Source organism: Hyla sarda, chromosome 6, assembly GCF_029499605.1.
Source record: "Hyla sarda isolate aHylSar1 chromosome 6, aHylSar1.hap1, whole genome shotgun sequence".
NCBI lineage: Eukaryota > Metazoa > Chordata > Amphibia > Anura > Hylidae > Hyla > Hyla sarda.
In genome coordinates this window covers 17,485,312-17,502,507 of record NC_079194.1, presented here as the reverse complement: position 1 = coordinate 17,502,507, position 17,196 = coordinate 17,485,312, and positions in this window count along the sequence as shown.

Genomic DNA, 17,196 nt, shown 5'->3' with positions numbered 1-17,196 from the left:
AGTCCTGTCCCGGCGCGCGCGGCCCCGCTCCCTAGGGCGCGCGCGCGCCGGGTCTTTGCGATTTAAAGGGCCACTGCGCCGCTGATTGGCGCAGTGGTTCCAATTAGTGTTATCACCTGTGCACTTCCCTATATCACCTCACTTCCCCTTCACTCCCTCGCCGGATCTTGTTGCCATCGTGCCAGTGAAAGCGTTTCCTTGTGTGTTCCTAGCCTGTGTTCCAGACCTCCTGCCGTTGCCCCTGACTACGATCCTTGCTGCCTGCCCCGACCTTCTGCTACGTCCGACCTTGCTTCTGTCTACTCCCTTGTACCGCGCCTATCTTCAGCAGCCAGAGAGGTTGAGCCGTTGCTAGTGGATACGACCTGGTCACTACCGCCGCAGCAAGACCATCCCGCTTTGCGGCGGGCTCTGGTGAAAACCAGTAGTGACTTAGAACCGATCCACTAGCACGGTCCACGCCAATCCCTCTCTGGCACAGAGGATCCACTACCTGCCAGCCGGCATCGTGACAGTAGCTGCATCTTGAACGCAATGTCTCTGATTTTGTCCGTTCATGTGTTACCTGTGCCCGTGACAAAACTTCTCGGCAGAAACAAGCGGAACTCCTTCAGCCATTGCCTATCCCGGAGATCCCCTGGTCTCATATTGCTATGGACTTTATTACTGATCTGCCTCCATCCCGTAATAAAACGGTCATCTGGGTCGTAGTTAATCGGTTCTCCAAGATGGCTCATTTCATCCCTCTCCCCAGTCTCCCATGTACTCCACAGCTCGCAAAGCATTTCCTAGAACATTTTTCATCTGCATAGTTTACCAAATCATATCGTCTCAGATCGCGGAGTCCAGTTTGTTTCCAAATACTGGTGAGCTCTCTGTACCCGTCTTGACATCAACATGGACTTCTCCTCTGCCTATCACCCTCAGTCCAATGGTCAGGTGGAGAGGGTAAATCAAATTTTAGAGACCTACAGTCATGGCCGTAAGTGTTGGCACCCCTGAAATTTTTCAATAAAATGAAGTATTTCTAACAGAAAAGGATTGCAGTAACACATGTTTTGCTATACACATGTTTATTCTAGACATGTGCAATTCGTTTCGGAACGAATACAAAACGTAACAAATTTTCCCGTTTTCGGGTGTTCGTTACAATCCGAATGCATGAAAAAAAAAAACGAATATTTCCGAAAAAGAATATGAATACACAGTTAACGAATGCATTCGCTAAGTAACGCATAAGGAATAATGCATGTTAACGAATAACGAATGCATTCGTTATGAGTAAACCGAATGTAAGGAATGAATTAGATTCTTTTCATTGGGTTTACCTGAGGAAAACTTGCCTTCCTACACAGAGAAAACTGCAAAAAAAGGTGAAAACAACAACAATCCTAAGGTAACACCTGCTATTTATTACAAAAGAGGATCAGCAAGTGAAACTAATGTGCATTTCGTTTAGTAACAAATGCTAAATTTAACGAATTTTACAGATATAATGAAAGATCCGAATTAACGAATGCATTCAATGTTATTAACGAATGCATCCGAAAATGAAAGAAATTTCCACGGATGCATCCGAAAACCGAATATGACGAATGCACAGCATTCCAAATATTCACAGAACCGAAAATTTTAAAAAAACGAAAACGAACAAAATGATAAAAACGAAATTTTTGGTTCTGCACATGTCTAGTTTATTCCCTTTGTGTGTATTGTAACTAAACCAAAAAAGGTAGGAAAAAAAAGCAAATTGGACATAATGTCCCACCAAACTCCAAAAATGGGCTGGACAAAATTATTGGCCCATCAATAAGCTTCTTACACCTCTCAGCCAGAGTGTTGGACCACTCTTCCTTTGCAAACTGCTCCAGGTCTCTCTTATAGGAAGGATGTCTTTTCCCAACAGCAATTTTAAGATCTCTGCACAGGTGTTCAATGGGATTTAGATCTGGACTCATTGTTGGCCACTTCAGAACTCTCCAGTGCTTTGTTGCCCTCCATTTCTGGGTTCTTTTTGAAGTATGTTTGGGGTCATTGTCCTACTGGAAGACCCGTGGTCTCGGATGCAAACCCAACTTTCTGACACTGGGCTGTAAAGTGCGACCCAAAATCCGTTGGTAAGCCTCAGATTTCATGATGCCTTGCACACATTCAAAGCACCCAGTGCCAAACAACCCCAAAACATCATTGAACCTCCACCATATTTCACTGTAGGTACTGTGTTCTTTTCTTTGTAAGCCTCATTCTGTTTTCGGTAAACAGTAGAATAATGAGCTTTACCAAAAAGCTCTATCTTGGTCTCATCTGTCCACAAGACGTTTTCCCAGAAGGATTTTGGCTTACTCAAGTTCATTTTGGCAAAATGTAGTCTTGCTTTTTTACGTCTCTGTGTCAGCAATGGAGTCCTCCGGGGTCTCCTGCCATAGTGTTTCATTTGATTTAAATGTCAACAGATAGTTCACATTGACACTGATGCTCCCTGAGCCTGCAGGACAGCTTGAATATCTTTGGAACTTGTTTGGGGGTGCTTATCCACCATCCGGACTATCCTGAGTTGACACCTTTCATCAATTTTTCTCTTCCATCCACGTCCAGGGAGAATAGCTACAGTGCCAGTGGGTGCAAACTTTTTGATAATGTTGCACACTGTGGACAAAGGCATATCTGGAGATGGACTTGTAACCTAGAGATTGTTGATATTTTTCCACAATTTTGGTTCTCAAGTCCACAGACAGTTCTCTTCTCCTCTTTCTGTCATCCATGCTTAGTGTGGCACACAGACATACAATGCAAAAAATAAGTAAACTTCTCTTCTTTTTATCTGCTTTCAGGTGTGATTTTTATATTGCCCACACCTGTTACTTGCCCCAGGTGAGTTTAATGGAGCATCACATGCTTGAAACAATCTTATTTATCCACAATTTTAAAAGGGTGCCAATAATTTTGTCCAGCCCATTTCTGGAGTTTGGTGTGACATTATGTCCAATTAGCTTTTTTTCCTCCATTTTTTGGTTTAGTTCCAACACACACAAAGGGAATAAACACATGTATAGCAAAGCATCTGTTACTGCAATCCTTTTCTGTGAGACATTCTTAATTTTGTAGAAAAATTTCAGGGGTGCCAACATTTACGGCCATGACTGTATCTGCGTCATTTTGTTTCTGCTTGACCGGACGATTGGGTTGATCTTCTTTCTTGGGCCGAATTCTCCTACAATCTTAAGGATTCTGAATCTACGAGAACCTCTCCATTTTTTATTGTGTATGGACATCATCCCCGTTCTCCTCTTCCAGTTCCTGTTTCCACTGATGTGCCAGCAGTTGATGAACTTGTCCATGACTTCTCTTCCATCTGGCAACAGACTCTGCATTCTTTGTCACTAGCCTCCTCTCGCATGAAAACCCAAGCAGATAAGAAAAGAAGATCACCTCCATCTTTCTCTACCGGGATAAAGTTTGGTTGTCCTCCAGGTATTTAAGTTTCAAGATTCCCAGCTACAAATTTAGTCCTTGATTCCTAGGTCCGTTCGAGGTTGTGCAGAAAATTAATCCAGTCTAATACAAACTCTGTTTACCTCCTTTCTGTACTCCTAACTCTTTTCATGTCTCACTCCTCAAGCCTCTGATAGTCAACCGTTACTCTCAAAAGAACAATGTCCCTACGCCAGTCTCCAGTCCCTCAGATGTCTTCCAAGTCAAAGAAATTCTTGCCTCAAAGTCTGTGCGTGGAAAAAAGTTCTTCCTGGTTGACTGGAGGGAATTTAGTCATGAGGAGAGATCCTGGGAGCCTGAGGAAAATATCCTGGTCCGTGATCTCAAGAAATTTTTGTGCCACAAAAAGAGGGGAGACAAAGAGGTGAGCACATTCCTCCTCTCTTGGCCCCAGTCGGCAGGGCTGGGATTCGCATTGCGGGATGCGCCCGCATGCGAGTCCCAGCCCATCACTCACCTCAGTCCCCGGTGGCATCTGTCCCTCAGCTTCAGTGTGCGTGCCCCCGCATCCTGGGACGCGTGAGTGCCAGAGCTTTATGATTTTAAGGGCCAGGGCGCCCGTAATTTGTTTCCACACCTGTTCCATTGTTATAAAGTCCTGCTCCTCTCACACTTCCCATACCCTCTCCTTGCTCCCTTACTTAAGTTTTATGTTTTTTCACTCAATCTTCTCTCTGCCCCGAATAAACTCTCCCTGTTCCCGCACTAACTTTTTGTCTGCACCTGCCTGCCAGACAATTAAATCATACTTCACCATGACAGTAATTAGTGTTGAGCGGCATAGGCCATATTCGAATTCGCGAATATATGGACGAATATTCGTCATATATTCGCGAATATTCGCATATTCATAATATTCTTGTGTTATTTTCGCATATGCGAAATTTCGAAAATTTACATACGCAAAAATTAGCATATGCGAACATTAACATAAGCGAAAAATTTGCATATGCGAAAATTCGCACACCAGTCTCACACAGTAGTATTAGAGCCTTCTTTACACCACACAATATAACCTACACTCTTCCTCTGAAATGTTAAACCAATAGAAATGGCAACAAAAACCACCTATGGTACTACTCCTACAATTGTCACCATGAATTAAACACCAATAATACAAAATTCATGAAAAAATAGTATAAACTTTATTAGATAAACAATTACAAACTAAAGGACAGACAACCCCACCCCTAAAAAACATATACCCCAGAAAAGCACTAGTGACCTGGTCCTGATTATCAAGATGGTAAATATAAGGAACACTGCATGAGTTGTATTATTGATTCACTCTGATTATCAGTACGGTAGTGTGTACCTCAATACAAAATCACCGCTAATACAAAAATAATAAATATCCATAAAACACTACCTGTAATAGGCATGTTCCCACAGGCCATCCAGGGACACAGTGCACCCTCAACGGATGTCGTTTCGTGGGTCTCCCCACTTCGTCAGGAGGTGCTGTCATCTCACCCCTCTGCTCCTTATATATGCCTCCATTGCCGGCGCACGGATCGCGTCCGGAAGCGGAATCCGGAACCCGCCGCGTCACAGGGTATCCACCGTCATGTGACCATGACAGTTTCCGCCCATACGTGACACATAGGGATCCGAACTTCCGCCCGGAATCGCGATGCAAGCGCGCACACAGAGGACCCAGACAAGAAAACCCAAATACTAAATAAAACCACAGTTCCCTGGTTAGCCAGTAGATGTCGTCACATATTAGTAAGTAATATAAGGAAACTATAATGAATAAACATATTAATATTACCAATTCCCATTAGTTCAGAGAGAAATAACCATATACATATACAATATATATACATTTCATATATGTATAACCGATAAAGTTGATAATTCACAACAATAGAGGCGGTTTGTGCCATTCTCCATAGGGCTCATACATGGAATAATTATTAATATCACTCCTACATCTGGGGAAATACCCAGTTTAAAATAAGGTGCTCTAAGGTCATACTAATCAATTCGGGGGCAAATATTAATATACAAATCATACACATAATAATCAAAAAACTCTTATCTACGATATATAATGTGATAATTCATAATAACTAAACAATTCATAATACTCAATACCTATTGTATATCCCATGATAAATATTCCATAATTCAATAGTAATAAATAATAAAATAAAATAAAATAATCATATGCATATACTTATAAATACATGTATCACCAAAACATAATAAATCCATATTATAGTGACCATATCGTCACAAACTATCCGTAAATCAAACTGTGACAACACCCAATAAAATCTATATAATCTATATATATACCAATAAAATCTATATATATACCAATAAGTTAATACCATAAATACCCTGCTTTACACCACACAAGCTGGAAGCAGAGAGGGATGATCACTGTGATGTGTACTGTGAAAAAAAAAAACGAATATTCGTAATTACAAATATATAGTGCTATATTCGCGAATATTATTTGCATTGCGAATATTCGCGAGCAACACTAATAGTAATCTGGCAATAGGCAATGTTTAAAACTGAAAACACGATCAAGAGATGTATTGAACTTTTAGTGGGTAAATGAAGAAAGGTAGTCCAGCAGTCCCTTAAAACGTAGATTCTTTATTTCACTTTTCTTTAAAAGTACAGAGCACACACCATCCACCTTCACCTGGTCAGCAAACAACTCCTATGGACGCGTTTCGAACGCAGGCGCGTTCTTGATCACCACACCACCTGTGTGTTCCTCACCTCCTAAATACCAAGTTCAAGAGGGAGGAGCACTAGCTTCAAGAAGACTTATATAAAACACCGTTTGTGTACCTTAAAACTTCTTACAAAAACAGGTAACTATTAAAACGTACTATTGCATGAAAAATGAATAGAACGGAGAAAAAACTGTGTTGTCAAATTCTGCTCGGTGTGTTTTATGAATCGACCAGTTAAGGTTATACGTGTTCTACACCGACAGCAGAATTGACAGCAATCGCACTGTGTGTACTGGTTCTGAGAAATCCCTGTAATTTCATTCACGAGAATTCCACTTAATGAAATGTTTTTTAATAATGCAACATTAATTCCTTCCGTTTGTTCAGACCGTGCGGTATTCTGGTACGCAGAGTGTACTGCCAGAAGGCCTCACGGTTGAACAATTTTCTTTGGATGTCACCACCTCTTATGGTTTTTTTCACCTTCTCAATGCCATATGCTATGAAATTATTTATGTTTCCATTATGTGCCTGTACAAAATGTGTGGATGCACCCGATTTATTTCTATTACTTTCCATTTTGACCGCGTCGTATAAGTGCTCGCGGATCCTGATTTTTAAAGGACGTGAAGTGCATCCTACATATTTTAAATTGCAGGCAGTGCATTCAATTGCATACACGACATTTGTCGTATTGCAATTGATGTACTGTTTAATATCATATCTGTGGTTATCTGTACTATCAGCAAAATCTATGCAAACCCTGGCAACATTACATAGTTTGCACCGATTTGCTCCACACTTGAAGAAACCTTTGTTACTTAACCATGTGTTCACACACTGCGTTTCTGAGATGACTAGGCTCGGGGATAGACTATCCTTTAAATTGCTAGCTTTTTTCGGCACCACAGCCACTCCTTGTGCCAAAAGACCTGCCAAGATCTCATCTTCCTTTAAAAGGTGCAGGTTTTTATAAATTAAACCACGAATGTTTTTGAAATATGGATTGTGTGTGATTGCAAGTACCGGTTTTTGTGTTGTATTATTGCACATTGTTTTCTTTTGATTTGTCACAAGATTTTCTCAACTTTTGTTTTGGACAATTTTCATGGCTCTATTAAATTGTTTGTGGCTGTAGCCTCTTTTTATGAGCATGTCCTTTAATTGTTTTGCCTCTTCCTGGAATGTGGAATGTGAAGTGCAATTGCGTTTCAACCTGGTAAGTTCTCCAACTGGAATGGCTCTTATGGTTTGTGTGGGATGGTTACTATTGGCCCGTAAAATAGTGTTTCCTGATGTGGGTTTGCGATATGTAGAGCTTTGTATTGTCTGTCCTGGTATGCCTGTGAACTGTAAATCCAAAAAATTAACTGTAACTAAATCAACATGTTGTGTGAACCTTAAATTGAACTGGTTGTCATTTAAATATTCCATGTACAGTGGTATGGAAGACATATCTCCTCTCCAAATAAGGAGAAGTTCATCTATGAATCTTCCATACCACTGTACATGGGTGGCAAAGGGATTGTGGCTTGAGAAGATGGTGGTCTCCTCCCAATAAGACATGGTGAGGTTAGCCAATGAGGGGGAGTGTCTAGCCCCCATTGACACCCCACTGCACTGAATGTAAAATTGGTTGTCAAAATTGAAGAAGTTATGTGACATTAAAAACCATGTAACTTGTTTAATGAATTCACACAAATCGCTTGTATAGTTGCTGTGACAATCTAGATGGTGTTCTAAGGCTCTCATAGCCACCGGCCAGGGTATGCAAGTATATAACGATACCACATCGCAAGTGAGCCAACACCATCCAGACTGCCACTGCAAATCTCTCAAATTATGCAATACATCCCTAGAGTCTTGTAGGTACCCCGGCACACGGCGGACAAGTGGCTGGAGCATTTGGTCCAGCCAGAGAGATAATCTCTCTAGCAAGGATCCTCGGCTGGATACAATGGGGCGCATTGGGGGTGGCAACACTCCCTTGTGCGTTTTAGGTAAGGTGTACAGGATGGGCATAACAGGATTATCACCCACAAGGTACTCTTTTTCTCTCTCACTGAGCACTTTCAAAGCTATTCCCTCACTTAGGAGAATATTTAACTCCTTGGTGAATTTGGCAGTTGGATCTGCACTTAGTTTACCATATATTTGGTCATCAGATAGCATTTTTTGTATCTGTGTTATGTAATCCTTCTTATTCATAACAGTTACCATGCCCCCCTTATCTGACATTCGAATAACAATCGATTTGTCTTCTTGGAGGTCTTTTAAAGCTAATCTGTGTACTTTGCTTAAATTATTGTGCTTGTGACTATTTGTGTTTAATTCTGTTTGTAAGTCCGTGAGATCTCTTTCTATGGCTTCCTGAAATTTGTCCATTCCTTCTGTTCTCGCTTGTACCGGATAGAAATATGGATTTTTAATTTTGTGATGTTTATTTTTCTCAATGTCCCTTGTTTGCTCTTCATTTTCCATATTAAGATCCTCAAGTGCCTTTAGTGCCAACTGTTCAGAAAACAGTGTGGAGTATGAGTTGCTGATTTGTTGATCCTGTACCATGTTTGATTCATCATCTGGATTATGAAAGTGACGTTTGACTGCTAGATTCCGAACAAATTTATTGATTTCTGTTAGAGTGTGGAAAACATCGAAATTATTGGTGGGTGCAAAATTTAAACCAAGGGCTAATACTTCGATGTGTTCTTGGCTTAAATCCTTTGATGACAGATTTAGGACGCTGCTTTTTTCACCCTGCTCCGGGTCTGTAGCGTTTGTTCTGCGATTTCTTCCTCTATGTTTGCGTCCGGCCCGTCTGGTTTTTTTCCTTTTTTGCCCTTCCAGTTTTTTGATTTATGTTGATAGGGGATGTTTCTTTTAAATTGTGACATGGAACTTTCTGATCCTGTACTTTCTGCATCATCTGTATCTACTTCTGTAGAACTGAAGGTTACTTTAGGATGATTACGCGGCTTCCTTTTATATCCACCCCTTTTTAGGATGGATCTGGGAACATTCTCATTTTTTTCCCATTTGTGCCAATCATATACTTGATTTAACGTGTAATCCTTAGTGTCCCTTTTATATTTGACTTTTTTCGTTTCCATGATAAAATTCTCAAGCTTCTCCACTCTATCATTAATTTTTTCCAGAAATAAATCATAGTCTGGTAAATTTTTGTGTTTTTCCACTTCTTCTTTTGTTTTGTCTATGTCAATTTTCAAATCATCCAGTTTGATTGCTTCATATTTAGTGATGACATTAATAAGAGTTTTTGAACATACCGTGAGCGCCTGGTTCCACTCCTGCAACATCTCATCACAGTAAATTTTTACTCTTAATCCTCTCGGTATCATTTCTTGACTCAGATAATTGCTTAGAGTTGCTTGATCCCACCAAACTCTTGTTTCCTGTGAGAGTCATTTTTCCAAATCATGCAATAGTACTTTAAAATTCACCTCCGTTTGCTCCTGCTGTGCAGACGAGGAGAACAATTCAGCAGCTTTTTCTTTGCGATTGTGTTTGTTCTGCTGTCCCGTCGCCATATTATAGCAGTATGTGCTTTTTGCCTTGTTGGCTGGCAATTAGGAGGAGAGAAAATGGAGTGTTTGTGCTGGCGTCTTCAGTGAGGTGTGTGGTGCTCTGATGTGTGGAGATTCAATGTAAGCGTGGTCTTCAGAGGGAGCTTGAAAGTCAGCCAAAATGCATAACAAATGAATAAGAAATAAAGTTCTCTCAGCTCACCTCCTCCACGGTCTGCAAGGACCCGAGCCCGGCCAGGCTTGAAAATTATTAATTTCATAGCATATGGCATTGAGAAGGTGAAAAAACCCATAAGAGGTGGTGACATCCAAAGAAAATTGTTCAACCGTGAGGCCTTCTGGCAGTACACTCTGCGTACCAGAATACCGCACGGTCTGAACAAACGGAAGGAATTAATGTTGCATTATTAAAAAACATTTCATTAAGTGGAATTCTCGTGAATGAAATTACAGGGATTTCTCAGAACCAGTACACACAGTGCGATTGCTGTCAATTCTGCTGTCGGTGTAGAACACGTATAACCTTAACTGGTCGATTCATAAAACACACCGAGCAGAATTTGACAACACAGTTTTTCCTCCGTTCTATTCATTTTTCATGCAATAGTAAGTTTTAATAGTTACCTGTTTTTGTAAGAAGTTTTAAGGTACACGAACGGTGTTTTATATAAGTCTTCTTGAAGCTAGTGCTCCTCCCTCTTGAACTTGGTATTTAGGAGGTGAGGAACACACAGGTTGTGTGGTGATCAAGAACGCGCATGCGTTCGAAACGCGTCCATAGGAGTTGTTTGCTGACCAGGTGAAGGTGGATGGTGTGTGCTCTGTACTTTTAAAGAAAAGTGAAATAAAGAATCTACGTTTTCAGGGACTGCTGGACTACCTTTCTTCATTTACCCACAAGTTTCAAGCCTGGCCGGGCTCGGGTCCTTGCAGACCGTGGAGGAGGTGAGCTGAGAGAACTTTATTTCTTATTCATTTGTTATGCATTTTGGCTGACTTTCGAGCTCCCTCTGAAGACCACGCTTACATCGAATCTCCACACATCAGAGTTTCGCAGACCTCACTGAAGACGCCAGCACAAACACTCCATTTTCTCTCCTCCTAATTGCCAGCCAACAAGGCAAAAAGCACATACTGCTATAATATGGCGACGGGACAGCAGAACAAACACAATCGCAAAGAATAAGCTGCTGAATTGTTCTCCTCGTCTGCACAGCAGGAGCAAACGGAGGTGAATTTTAAAGTACTATTGCATGATTTGGAAAAATTACTCTCACAGGAAACGAGTTCGGTGGGATCAAGCAACTCTAAGCAATTATCTGAGTCAAGAAATGATACCGAGAGGATTAAGAGTAAAAAAAATCCCAACCACAATTTACTGTGATGAGATGTTGCAGGAGTGGAACCAGGCGCTCACGGTATGTTCAAAAACTCTTATTAATGTCATCACTAAATATGAAGCAATCAAACTGGATGATTTGAAAATTGACATAGACAAAACAAAAGAAGAAGTGGAAAAATACAAAAATTTACCGGACTATGATTTATTTCTGGAAAAAATTAATGATAGAGTGGAGAAGCTTGAGAATTTTATCATGGAAACGAAAAAAGTCAAATATAAAAGGGACACTAAGGATTACACGTTAAATCAAGTATATGATTGGCACAAATGGGAAAAAAATGAGAATGTTCCCAGATCCATCCTAAAAAGGGGTGGATATAAAAGGAAGCCGCGTAATCATCCTAAAGTAACCTTCAGTTCTACAGAAGTAGATACAGATGATGCAGAAAGTACAGGATCAGAAAGTTCCACGTCACAATTTAAAAGAAACATCCCCTATCAACATAAATCAAAAAACTGGAAGGGCAAAAAAGGAAAAAAAAACAGACGGGCCGGACGCAAACATAGAGGAAGAAATCGCAGAACAAACGCTACAGACCCGGAGCAGGGTGAAAAAAGCAGCGTTCTAAATCTGTCATCAAAGGATTTAAGCCCAGAACACATCGAAGTATTAGCCCTTGGTTTAAATTTTGCACCCACCAATAATTTCGATGTTTTCCACACTCTAACAGAAATCAATAAATTTGTTCGGAATCTAGCAGTCAAACGTCACTTTCATAATCCAGATGATGAATCAAACATGGTACAGGATCAACAAATCAGCAACTCATACTCCACACTGTTTTCTGAACAGTTGGCACTAAAGGCACTTGAGGATCTTAATATGGAAAATGAAGAGCAAACAAGGGACATTGAGAAAAATAAACATCACAAAATTAAAAATCCATATTTCTATCCGGTACAAGCGAGAACAGAAGGAATGGACAAATTTCAGGAAGCCATAGAAAGAGATCTCACGGACTTACAAACAGAATTAAACACAAATAGTCACAAGCACAATAATTTAAGCAAAGTACACAGATTAGCTTTAAAAGACCTCCAAGAAGACAAATCGATTGTTATTCGAATGTCAGATAAGGGGGGCATGGTAACTGTTATGAATAAGAAGGATTACATAACACAGATACAAAAAATGCTATCTGATGACCAAATATATGGTAAACTAAGTGCAGATCCAACTGCCAAATTCACCAAGGAGTTAAATATTCTCCTAAGTGAGGGAATAGCTTTGAAAGTGCTCAGTGAGAGAGAAAAAGAGTACCTTCTGGGTGATAATCCTGTTATGCCCATCCTGTACACCTTACCTAAAACGCACAAGGGAGTGTTGCCACCCCCAATGCGCCCCATTGTATCCAGCCGAGGATCCTTGCTAGAGAGATTATCTCTCTGGCTGGACCAAATGCTCCAGCCACTTGTCCGCCGTGTGCCGGGGTACCTACAAGACTCTAGGGATGTATTGCATAATTTGAGAGATTTGCAGTGGCAGTCTGGATGGTGTTGGCTCACTTGCGATGTGGTATCGTTATATACTTGCATACCCTGGCCGGTGGCTATGAGAGCCTTAGAACACCATCTAGATTGTCACAGCAACTATACAAGCGATTTGTGTGAATTCATTAAACAAGTTACATGGTTTTTAATGTCACATAACTTCTTCAATTTTGACAACCAATTTTACATTCAGTGCAGTGGGGTGTCAATGGGGGCTAGACACTCCCCCTCATTGGCTAACCTCACCATGTGTTATTGGGAGGAGACCACCATCTTCTCAAGCCACAATCCCTTTGCCACCCATGTACAGTGGTATGGAAGATTCATAGATGACCTTCTCCTTATTTGGAGAGGAGATATGTCTTCCATACCACTGTACATGGAATATTTAAATGACAACCAGTTCAATTTAAGGTTCACACAACATGTTGATTTAGTTACAGTTAATTTTTTGGATTTACAGCTCACAGGCATACCAGGACAGACAATACAAAGCTCTACATATCGCAAACCCACATCAGGAAACACTATTTTACAGGCCAATAGTAACCATCCCACACAAACCATAAGAGCCATTCCAGTTGGAGAACTTACCAGGTTGAAACGCAATTGCACTTCACATTCCACATTCCAGGAAGAGGCAAAACAATTAAAGGACAGGCTCATAAAAAGAGGCTACAGCCACAAACAATTTAATAGAGCCATGAAAATTGTCCAAAACAAAAGTTGAGAAAATCTTGTGACAAATCAAAAGAAAACAATGTGCAATAATACAACACAAAAACCGGTACTTGCAATCACACACAATCCATATTTCAAAAACATTCGTGGTTTAATTTATAAAAACCTGCACCTTTTAAAGAAAGATGAGATCTTGGCAGGTCTTTTGGCACAAGGAGTGGCTGTGGTGCCGAAAAAAGCTAGCAATTTAAAGGATAGTCTATCCCCGAGCCTAGTCATCTCAGAAACGCAGTGTGTGAACACATGGTTAAGTAACAAAGGTTTCTTCAAGTGTGGAGCAAATCGGTGCAAACTATGTAATGTTGCCAGGGTTTGCAAAGATTTTGCTGATAGTACAGATAACCACAGATATGATATTAAACAGTACATCAATTGCAATACGACAAATGTCGTGTATGCAATTGAATGCACTGCCTGCAATTTAAAATATGTAGGATGCACTTCACGTCCTTTAAAAATCAGGATCCGCGAGCACTTATACGACGCGGTCAAAATGGAAAGTAATAGAAATAAATCGGGTGCATCCTCACATTTTGTACAGGCACATAATGGAAACATAAATAATTTCATAGCATATGGCATTGAGAAGGTGAAAAAAACCATAAGAGGTGGTGACATCCAAAGAAAATTGTTCAACCGTGAGGCCTTCTGGCAGTACACTCTGCGTACCAGAATACCGCACGGTCTGAACAAACGGAAGGAATTAATGTTGCATTATTAAAAAACATTTCATTAAGTGGAATTCTCGTGAATGAAATTACAGGGATTTCTCAGAACCAGTACACACAGTGCGATTGCTGTCAATTCTGCTGTCGGTGTAGAACACGTATAACCTTAACTGGTCGATTCATAAAACACACCGAGCAGAATTTGACAACACAGTTTTTCCTCCGTTCTATTCATTTTTCATGCAATAGTAAGTTTTAATAGTTACCTGTTTTTGTAAGAAGTTTTAAGGTACACGAACGGTGTTTTATATAAGTCTTCTTGAAGCTAGTGCTCCTCCCTCTTGAACTTGGTATTTAGGAGGTGAGGAACACACAGGTGGTGTGGTGATCAAGAAAGCGCATGCGTTCGAAACGCGTCCATAGGAGTTGTTTGCTGACCAGGTGAAGGTGGATGGTGTGTGCTCTGTACTTTTAAAGAAAAGTGAAATAAAGAATCTACATTTTAAGAGACTGCTGGACTACCTTTCTTCATTTACCCACAAGTTTCAAGCCTGGCCGGGCTCGGGTCCTTGCAGACCGTGGAGGAGGTGAGCTGAGAGAACTTTATTTCTTATTCATTTGAACTTTTAGTACATCTTTTGATCGCGTTACTCTCAGTGGAAATTGTCCAGGAGTTTTAAACACCCAGCTGCCTGACCATAGTCATGATAAAGTACAGGTACATAGATGATATTATTTTAATTTGGGAGTTTTACATGTTTTTATCACATCGACTAACAATAATGACCCGAAGTGTTAGTAAAAATAAAATGTTATAGTTTTTTTCGATGTGGCACATGTATCATTTGAAATGCTTCCCTCTTCTCTAAAAAAAAATCAAATCAACAGCTAAAAAAATTGAATAGGAGATTCCAGAATTATTACCTTGTAACAGTAAGGGAGTAAACCACGTCATAGAGTGCACATGTGGGAAGCAGTGTTTTGGAAGGAGAAAGCGGTTAGAACTGCCAAGCACATCTACAACATTAAAATAGGCAAATCAGCTTTTTGGGGGGGATGATAATGCAATCCCCATTAAAGTGAATGGGTACAAGAGAAAGCTCTTCTTTCAGAGCAGCTGGGAACTGAGTTTCTTTTCAGAGCTCCCTGCAGATCTCCCTGCAGAACTCGACGTTCGTTTAGAACGCTGGCTGCTGCACCGGAGGCTCGTGACGTCACGACTACGCCCCTCGTTATATCATAGCCACGCCCCCATGTAAGTCTATGGGATGGGGTGTGGTCGTGATGTCAGCTCTGCATCGCTAGTCATCAGGCACCAAAAAGAGGCATCAAAATGAGCACCAAAAATACACTGTACTAAAACAGGTTGGAGAGGAGGCGCCCACAATGTACAAATGTTCAGAGCAGAGTTTGACAGCATGGAGTCCACAGGACTCAATGTGGGGGTTAGAATTATTTGGATTCCTTTGATCATTTATTAAAAAGGTAAATAATAGGCTGAGGGTTCCTCTTCATGGCTGAATATTGGCAGGCTGTACACCAGTGCTTGTTTAAGCCCTTTGTTTGAATTTCTCCAGTGGACATTCATTATACCATTCTACTGTATGTAATCAGTTTTAGCATACATTTACAAAAAAATAAAAAATAATCCACACTGATCTATATATATATATATATATATATATATATATATATATATATATATATACAGAGGTCGATCAACTTACAATATTAATTTGTTCTGGACAACCTTTTAGTGTTCAAAATATTGTATGTTGTGACCATAACTTTATGGAAACCTGGCAATTGGTTCTCAAGTCCTCACTGTCTATGTAGAGGACAGGGTCTTATTTGTGGTTCTGTACAGTACACACAGTGTTCCAAAAAAGTAAAATGGAGCCGCCCCACCTGGTTTCCAAAGGAGTAGTTATCCCTGGCACAGGTAAAGAGTAGTACAGAACATGTACTGTAGGGGGTACTACCAGACAGCCAGTCAATGCATGCACTTCTGTAAAACAGGGGTTTTACCAGTGAAAAGCCCATTCTGATTGGCCAATTCTTCCAGCTATCGAGTACAATTTCAGGTTTTAGAATAGACCATTGTAATTTGAGGGATCACTGTACACTGTATATATATATATATATATATATATATATATATATATATATATATGACCCCACCCTTTTCTCATAATCAGCATTCTATGCAGTTCATTTATTTAATTGATTCATTTATTACATTTTTCCATACATTCCCAGATACATCTCCTCATAGGCTCAATATAATTTATCATGTGTGTTATCATGAGGGTTTTTTTTTTTCATACACATTTTCACATTCAGGCAGAATTTTTGTATCTATTTACTGGTCTTATGTAGAATCTTCAATGATCAGGTCAATTTCTTATCAGTGGCGGATCCAATTTCTTATCAGTGGCGGATCCAGGTGCCCCCCCCCCCCCCCAAGATTTCTGCCTCCATCCCTCCCTCTCGATTTCTAGCATGGTGGAGCAGGAGCTGACAGCTCCCGCTCCACAATTCACTCATTTGTTTACCTTTCTTGCGAGTCGCTGATCAACGGCAGGCCGGTGCGATGACGTCATATAGCGCCGGCGCCAGAAGATCCCATCACCGCGGCTCACTGCTGACCTGTCGGCACACTGCACTGTGCATGCAAGAAGAAGAGAGCTGTTCGGCAGCGGAACATAAGCAAGTTTGTTTTAACTGCATGGCATTTGGGGTCAGGGAGCAATCTAAAAATGTAGGGGGCAAAAAAAAGGAAACATTTAAACTGAGGGGCCCATGACAGGGGGCATTATATGTGAAGAGCACATAACAAGGTGTCCCCTGTCATGCACCACTCACATATAATGCCCCCTGTGCTGTGCCCCTCACATATAATGCCCCCATCATCATCATGTGCCCTTCAAATATAATGCTCCTGTCATGTGCCCCTCACATATGATGCCCCCTGTGGGGCAGGACAGGGGGAATTATATGTGAGGGGCATGTCACAGGGGGCATTATATGTTAGGGGCACCGGACAGTGGGCAGTATATGTGAGGGGCACATGATGAGAGAATTATATGAGGGACACAGCACGGGGCAATAAATGTTAGGGGAGCATGACAGGGGCATTATATGTAAGGGGCACAGCA